Source organism: Ailuropoda melanoleuca, chromosome X, assembly GCF_002007445.2.
Source record: "Ailuropoda melanoleuca isolate Jingjing chromosome X, ASM200744v2, whole genome shotgun sequence".
Classification (NCBI taxonomy): domain Eukaryota; kingdom Metazoa; phylum Chordata; class Mammalia; order Carnivora; family Ursidae; genus Ailuropoda; species Ailuropoda melanoleuca.
Window position 1 is genome coordinate 55,091,619 of NC_048238.1, and position 7,900 is coordinate 55,099,518.

The window sequence follows — 7,900 nt, forward strand, 5'->3', positions numbered from 1 at the left end:
CTTCTCAAGGCCATAATCTTCTCATCTATAAAAAGAGGCTAATAATAATAATCTCTACCTCACAGAGAACTTGTGAGAAGTTCATGAGTTAAGGTGTATAAAAACATTGGCAAGAGTCTTGGCATATAGTGGCATATAATAAATGTGTCTGTGCATGTACTCCAGAAGTTTCTAAAATCTCCCTTTCTGCAGGAAGGCTTTCCTAAGTCATTTATGGAGAAGTTGTGAGCTTCCTTCTATCTACATTAGCAGTTCCCATAATATTCCCCTTTTGCCCTGTTAATAGCTGCTGCTCCTGCTGCTAATTTTTATAATGGTGGCGATGATGGTGATAGTGAGAGTATAATGTGGAGAGTAATGACTGGCTCAGACCATAGAAAAATAATATAAAAATAATATAGGTAAAGGAAAATTAGAGAAAATTACAATAGGAAGGAAACAGAAGCTCTGGCTGGGTTCAAGGCCTGTCCTTCCCTGAACTAGTCTCTTCAGGTCCATCCACATAGGCAATCATGCCAAATCTCCAAGGACATTGCTCTGGGGCTTATGCAGTCTCTAAGTAGATCCTGCCCAGTAAGGAGGATGTTCCCTCAACCTGGAATGCCCTGTTTGCTCCTCTGCACATCGAAATCCTTCTCTTCATTTAAGGTCTAGTTGAAGTGTCATATCCTTTCTGAGGTCTTTCCTTAGTCTTCCTGTATTATTTCCCTAGAGCTGTTCAATAAATTACCATAAAAATGTGGCTTAAAACAACAGAAATTTATTCTTTCCCAGTTCTGGAGCCCAAAAGTCTAAAATCAAGGTGTCAGCAGGGCCATGCTCCCCTCAAGACTCTAGGGAAGTTCCTTGCCTCTTCCAAATTCTGATGGATTCTGGTATTCCTTGGCTTGTGGCAGCATAACTACAATCTCTGCCTCCATCTTCACATGACCTTCTTACCTGTATCTCTATTGTTCGTCTTCATATATAGACACTTGTCATTGGATTTAGGTCTTATCTAGGTAATCCAGGATGATGTTAGCTCGAGGTCCATTACTTAATTACATCTGCAAAAATCCTTTTTCCAGATAAGTTCACATTCACAGGTATCAGACGTTAGAACTTGGACATATCATTTTTGGGGCCACGATTCAATGCACTACATCCTCCAGGACTGAATTAATATCCTTTTCTTTTTAATTTACACAGCACATTTGTCTTCTATATCAAAACTGTGTGAATGCAAATCTGTCTCTCAGACCGGAGATCATATTGTTCAATGCCAGGAACTATGTCTTTTTCATCTCTGTGTAACCCATTGCTTATCCCAGTGCCTGACATATTTATTAAGTATTCAATTAATTGTTGTTGATATTTCAAAATGGTTGATTTACCTTTCAGTCCCAGGATAAAGGGAAGCAGCTGTGGAAGGCAGGCTGGGTGCAACAATGTACTTCCTAACCATCAGAGTTATGATGTAGAATAAGTGCCTACCTCTGGGAAAGTATTGGCTCCCCTATCACCAGGAGGCAATTGTAACTCCCTGTAATATTACAATTCAAACAGTAAGGATTTCTTGAGAGTTTCCCAAGTCAAACTATCCCGTCTCCTTTAGCATATCTTTTAGCATTTACTAATTCATTCATTTAATTGACTGAACCCTTATGTGCCAGACACTAGGCTTGGCATGATATGGAGATACATAAATCCACAAGATATAGGTATTGCCCTTTATAAGCTTAGAATCTATCCAGAAGTGAAACATACACACATATGACATTTATGGGGCTGGCTATAATCATCTGCAGATAGGTATGACTGATGTACTACTGCTAAGGATAAGTTAAAGAGCCCATTCCCTAAATAGAACTTAGAACCATGGACTCAGTCAGGGAAACCTGACACTTCTTCCAGAAACATCTATTGTCCTTGGTTTCCCTCTGATACAATACTAATTACCCAGGGCACATATACTTTGCTCATTTCATGGATCAAAATAAAACATGTCTGATACCGCATTCTAACCACCAACCCTTTAAACATGAAAGTAACTCAATTCTTTATACTGAAGTCCTAAGAGGGTAAGGTAGACCACCAAGAGGTCTATGTGCATGATGTCTCCTAGACACACACTACCCACCCACCGTGAAAGACACTGTGAATAGGATATTGGAACTGACAGTCCAGAATCCCAGATGCTGGAATTAAGATGGTTGAATAAAGTACGAACATTTAACAGGCTGCCTGAAACTCCTGGAATAAAGTAGGGGATAGTGGAGTAAGGAGGGGAGAGTTGCAAGATATGTGTTCCCCTTTGGGGCCCAGAGACAAAAAGATAAGGAGCTAAGAATAGAACGGGAGCTGGGTACAGGAAAATAGTCTTGCTCACATATTCTCCCACATAAAGTAATGAAAAGTAGCCATAAGGGTAAGGGGATGGAAGGAGGAATCCTGGCATCAAACTAACCAGGGGAGGGATTGGAGCCAAGTGGTTGAACACTGTGGCTGAAAAGTAAACTCTTTAGCTTTCCTGTGGTGCTGTAGTTTTGGCCCATGAGATTTATAATATTACCAGTGCACATGTATGGTGTTTTATAATTTATAAAGTTATTTCCCATTTACTTTCACATAGCCTTTGGAGATTGAAAAGAATGACTAAATTCATACCTCCATGTGATGCCATAATTTCATGTTAACCATTTCATTTGCTACATAGTGTAGATAAAATGATAATTATTATATACTTACCATTTAACAGGAGAGGAAACAAGCCAAGAAGGTCAAGTGACTTAGTCCAGTCACATAGCTGATGAGTGATGAAGTTGAACCCTTACCGGAAATACTCAACTACTTGCTGTTCCCAGAAGCTGCATGTGCTTTCCTGCTTCTAGGATTTTGCACAAGTTCTTTGTTCTGCCTGGCATGTCCTTTACCCCTTCTCTGATGATCTGTTCCTCACCTGTCAAGGCCACCTTCTTACCCACCCCAAAAGAATAAGCAGTTACTTACTCTGGAATTTTATGACACCTAGTATATTTTAAATCTCTATTAAAGCACTTATCTCCATGTATTACAAGCATTTGAGCAAGTGTTTGCTCTCGCAATGAGCAGAGAATTTCTATCTCCTTGAGGGCAGGGACCTCACTTCCTTCTCTTTGTTTCTCTGATTTTCAGTCAGTGTTAAGCACTTATATTTGAAGGATAAAATGTTTAAATAAGTGAATGAGCTGAAGTTTTCATGCATACTTTTAAACCAGGCATGGCCCCACAGATGAATGTTCCTAATGGATGTCTCCAAAGAGTGATTGGTTCTTTTTGAGCCTGGCTTAGTCAACATGCTTATCAAAAATCTGATGAGCCTGGGCCAATTGCCAGGCTCCTTATTCAACATGAAGTCACCCTGACCAGAACCACTGTCCCTACAAGAGGTTCAGTCCCTCAGGGTAGGTATAACCCTGAAGACAACTTATCCCACAGAACATGCCCTCATGTCTCCCTGACTGAACTCAGATGGCCCTAAAGATGAGGAGAGGGTTGGAGGAGGAAATAAGAAGAAAAAAAAGGCGAGTAGTGAAGGAAAGAGAAAAAAGACAAAGAGGGAAAGATGCAAGGGAGAGAAAGAGCTAGAAGGGAGGGGACATCAGAAATAAGATGTGCCAGGGGCGCCTGGGTGGCACAGCGGTTAAGCGTCTGCCTTCGGCTCAGGGCGTGATCCTGGCGTTATGGGATCGAGCCCTGCATCAGGCTCTTCCGCTGTGAGCCTGCTTCTTCCTCTCCCACTCCCCCTGCTTGTGTTCCCTCTCTCGCTGGCTGTCTCTATCTCTGTCAAATAAATAAATAAAATCTTTTAAAAAAAAAAAGAAATAAGATGTGCTGGAGAGGAGTCCAAGATGGCGGAGGAGCAGGAGGCTTAAATTTCGTCTGGTTGCAGGAATGCAGCTAGATACCTATCAGACCATTATGAACACCTACAAACTCAACTGGAGAATGAAGAAAAGAATAGCAGCAACTCTAAGAACAGAATAGCCACCACTTTCTGCAAGGAACTCAGTTTAGAACAGGAGTTGAGCTACAAGCTCGGTGTTCCAAGATGGCGGAGGAGCAGGAGACCTAAAGTTCGTCTGGTCCCAGGAATCCAACAAGAGAGCTACCAAACCATTCCGAATACCTATGAATGCAACTGGAGAANGTCCAAGATGGCAGAGGAGCAGGAGGCTTAAATTTCGTCTGGTCCCAGGAATGCAGCTAGATAGCTATCAGACCATTCTGAACACCTACAAACTCAACTGGAGAATGAAGAAAAGAATAGCAGCAACTCTAAGAACAGAATAGCCACCACTTTCTGCAAGGAACTCAGTTTAGAACAGGAGTTGAGCTACAAGCTCGGTGTTCCAAGATGGCGGAGGAGCAGGAGACCTAAAGTTCGTCTGGTCCCAGGAATTCAGCGAGAGAGCTACCAAACCATTCCGAATACCTATGAATGCAACTGGAGAATGAAGAAAAGAGTAGCAGAAACTCTATGAACAGAAAGGCAACCACTTTCTGCAAGGAGGAGAAAAGATGGAGGAGGAGTAGGCGACCCTTTCTCAGCTGGTCCGAGTCGAGCGGGATATCTACCAGACCATTCTGAACACCACAGAATCAGCCTGAGATGCAGGAAGATACATCTGGATCTCTACAAATGAACATCTCCAGTGCTGAGTATTGAGGTACAAAGCAGGGAGCTGTGAATCCGAGCACAGATATAGGAAGATAAAGGGAAGGGGGAGGGAGCCTCTGCTCTCAGGCACCGGGAAGCAATAGCCCCTTGTGCTGGGGAGCGGGCTGGACTCTCAGACCAGCACCCGCAAGAGAGTGGACTGAGAGAGTGAGCGTGGGAATGCCCGTGTCCAAACTGAAAACAGGAGCTCCCAACCGCACACTCGAACTAGAGTGAAACCGAGAGCTCAGGAGTGCCAGCACGACCAGACTGAAAACTGGCGCTCCAGAGCACAGGCGAGCCATACTGAAACAGGGAGCTTGGGAGCACGCGCAGGGCGGCTGGCGGCTGGCGGGGATAGAAACACAAAAGATAGAAACACGCCGGCCCTGGAAGTGAGGGCTGGGACGCCGGGTGTGGGCCGCACAGCCCGGGATACTGCAGGGTTGAGCAGCACCAACAGAAACAGAGTTAAAGTGGCCAGAAAATTAGTGGAGAACAGGCTGCAATCCCTCCATTCTGTGACTGAGGCTGAATTTCGGCCGCTACTGCTCTGGCTCTCAGAAGAGGCACAGGAGACAGCAAGGAAAACCGCCAGAGAAAAAAAGCCCAGAAATACCACCTCACAGGGTGCCCATCCCCATCCCCCCTCACAGGGGACACGGAGACTCTACCCAAACAGGGTTTCCTGAGTATCGGCATGGCAGGCCCCTCCCCCAGAAGACAGGCTGAAAAATCAAGAAGCCCACAACCCAGGGCACATGAGTGGTGCAGTCATTAAGTGCCTGTCTTTGGATTAGGGCATGATCACAGCGTTCTGGAAAGGAGTCCCTCATCGGGCTTCTCCGCTGGGAGCCTGCTTCTTCTTCTCCCACTCGCCTGCTTGGGTTCCCTTTCTTGCTGACTGTCTGTCGCTCTCTCTCAAATAAATAAATAAAATCTTTAAAGAAGAAGCCCACATCCCTAAGATCTCTATAAAACAAGGGCGCACGGCCTGGGTCCCAGTCAACACTTTGGGCTCTGGGCAACCCCGCAATCTCTCCTCATCAGAATGACGAGAAGGAGAAGTCCCCTCCAGCAAAGAAAAGATAATGAGTCTGTGGCCTCTGCCACAGAAATAATAGATTTGGATGTATCCAAATTATCAGAAATGGAATTCAGAGCAACAATGGTCAAGATGATGAGTAGACTTGAAAAAAGTATTAATGAAAATGTTACTGAGAATAGAGAATCCCTAAGGGCAGAAATGAGAACGAATCTGACAGAAATTAAAAATTCTATGAGCCAAATGCAGTCAAAACTAGAGGCTCTGACGGCCAGGGTCACCGAGGCAGAGGAACGCATTAGCGAATTGGAGGATGGGTTAGTAGAAGAAAAAACGAAAATAGAAGCTGGTCTTAAAAAAATCCACGCCCACGAATGTAGATTACGGGAGATTACTGACTCTATGAAACGATCCAATGTCAGAATCATCGGCATCCCTGGGGGGTGGAGAAAAACAGAGGTCTGGAAGAGATATTTGAACAAATGTGTAGCTGAAAACTTCCCTAATCTAGCAAGGGAAACAAGCATTCGTGTCCAAGAGGCAGAGAGGACCCCATCCAAGCTCAACCAGGACAAACCTACGCCACGGCATGTCATAGTGCAATTCGCAAATATTAGATCCAAGGATACAGTATTGAAAGCGGCCAGGGCAAAGAAATTTCTCACGTACCAAGGCAAAGGTATCAGAATTACGTCAGACCTGTCTACAGAGACCTGGAATGAGGGAAAGGCTTGGGGGGGCATTTTAAAAGCTCTTTCAGAGAAAAACATGCAGCCAAAGATCCTTTATCCAGCAAAGCTGTCATTCAGAATTGATGGAGAAATAAAGACGTTCCAAAATCGCCAATCATTAACCAATTTCGTAACCACGAAACCAGCCCTACAGGAGATATTAAGGGGGGCTCTATAAAGGTAAAAAGGCCCCAAGAGTGATACAGAGCAGCAAGTCACAACCGATACAAAGACTTTAAAGAGAAATGGCATCATTAAAATCATATCTGTCAATAATCTCTATCAATCTAAATGGCTTAAACTCTCCCATAAAACGCCACAGGGTTGCAGATTGGATAAAAAGACATGACCCATCCATTTGCTGTCTACAAGAGACTCATTTTGAACCCAAAGATGCATTCAGACTTAGAGTAAGGGGATGGAGTACCATCTTCCACGCAAATGGACCTCAAAAGAAAGCTGGAGTAGCAATTCTCATATCAGATAGACTGGATTTTAAACTAGAGGCCATAGAGAGAGATACAGAAGGGCACTATATTATTCTTAAAGGAAGTATTCAACAAGTGGATATGACAATTATTAATATATATGCCCCCAACAGGGGAGCAGCAAGATACACAAGCCAACTCTTAACCAAAATAAAGAGACATATAGATAAGAACACAGTAATAGTAGGGGACCTCAACACCCCACTATCAGAAATAGACAGAACACCCTGGCAAAAACTAAGCAAAGAATCAAAGGCTTTGAATGCCATACTCGACGAGTTGGACCTCATAGATATATATAGAACACTACACCCCAGAACCAAAGAATACTCATTCTATTCAAATGCCCATGGAACATTCTCAAGAATAGATCATGCTCTGGGACACAAAACAGGTCTCAGCCAATACCAAAAGATTGAAATTATCCCCTGCATATTCTCAGACCACAACGCTCTGAAATTGGAACTCAACCACAAGGAAAAACCTGGAAGAAACTCAAACACTTGGAGGCTAAGAACCATCCTGCTCAAGAATGACTCGATAAACCAGGAAATCAAAAAACAAATTAAACAATTTATGGAGACCAACGAGAATGAATACACAACGGTCCAAAACCTATGGGATACTGCAAAGGCAGTCCTAAGGGGGAAATACATAGCCATCCAAGCCTCACTCAAAAGAATAGAAAAATCTAAAATGCAGTTTCTATATTCTCACCTCAAGAAACTGGAACAGCAACAGAGGGACAGGCCTAACCCACTGACAAGGAAGGAGTTGACCAAGATTAGAGCAGAAATCAATGAATTAGAGACCAGAACCACAGTAGAGCAGATCAACAGGACTAGAAGCTGGTTCTTTGAGAGAATCCATAAAATTGATAGACCACTGGCAAAACTTGTCCAAAAACAAAGAGAAAGGACTGAGATTATTAAAATTATGACTGAAAAGGGAGAGGTCA